This window comes from Pteropus vampyrus, unplaced genomic scaffold (assembly GCF_000151845.1).
Source record: "Pteropus vampyrus isolate Shadow unplaced genomic scaffold, Pvam_2.0 Scaffold329, whole genome shotgun sequence".
NCBI classification, from domain to species: domain Eukaryota; kingdom Metazoa; phylum Chordata; class Mammalia; order Chiroptera; family Pteropodidae; genus Pteropus; species Pteropus vampyrus.
The window spans coordinates 31,910-32,980 of record NW_011889110.1 but is presented as its reverse complement, the minus strand read 5'-3'; the positions used below and the strand labels follow the sequence as shown (position 1 = coordinate 32,980).

At 40.4% G+C, this 1,071-nt stretch overlaps 1 protein-coding gene across 14 annotated transcripts in view; it reads left to right on the top strand.

Annotated features, from left to right (window-relative positions):
* The window catches only part of LOC105304106 (olfactory receptor 6B1), a 98,170-nt gene that overhangs the window by 87,790 nt on the left and 9,309 nt on the right, over positions 1 to 1,071 (top strand). The window lies entirely within an intron of this gene.

Genomic DNA, 1,071 nt, shown 5'->3' with positions numbered 1-1,071 from the left:
CAGTTGCCTGGTATGAAAATATTCCCCTGGCAAATCACTCTGAGATTTCATTAGGAATAACTTTTACTATGTCTTCACAAGAGCATTCGGGCATTTCTGGTTTCCATCTATATTAATGAAAACAGCTATTAAAACAGAGATATAATGAAGTAATATGAAAAGGAATGAACAGTTTGCAGTCGTAAACATCAAGCCCACAAAATGATGAACCCCTGATCTCTAAAAGCAAAATGACATGAAAATAAGTAGATTTTATAATTTTCACTTATCAAACCCTAACAAACTAGGTAATGTTGATGCAGGACAGAGTGAATCCCTCTGAGTGGGGACTGAAGCCCTTCACCCATCGAGAGAGGGCGGGTCCTTGGCTCCAGGTAGGAAAGAATTCAAGAGCGAGCCAGAGATAGACGAAGGAAAGTTTATCAGAGAAGGAATAATGCTCACAGACAGAGTGTGGTCTCTTCTTAGAGTGAGAGAACGAGACCCCGAGTGTTTCGGGAACTGGGTTTTTATCTTTCTTTGTTTCTGTGAAAAATTACTCATTATGGGGTGTGAAGAATGGAATGAATGATTGGGTGTATCTTTAACTTGTGCAAGGTACAGCTAAGAGTCTGTCTTTCCCTGTTATCCTTTCATGGTGTGTGTGAACAATGTTAGTAATCTCAGTGAGATTTCTTTGTTCTGTAGGTTCCCCGTGGTCTGGCCTTATAGCTGATCATCCAGGTTCCCGAGTCTAGCAGCACTTGGCAGGCTCTAATCTCCACTTGGCTTCATGTTTAGTCAATTTGTGTTCTCGTGCCTCTTCCCTATACTAATATCTTTCAATCCCGAAGCAAATTTCTAAAATATATTGCTTCTAAATGTGAGAATAAAGTAAATTATATCTATAAATATAAATTTATATATATCTCCTTTTCTCTCACCATATGGTAATTATCCAATAAGATTAAAACACAAATGGGAAGTTTGTGCACCTGCTGAGGAGGTAGGAGGCAGAAGGCATGAGGTAGCACCAGCCACACAGGCAGGGTGGTGGTGGAGATGGCAGGCTCCGCTGATAGCCTCTTCAAG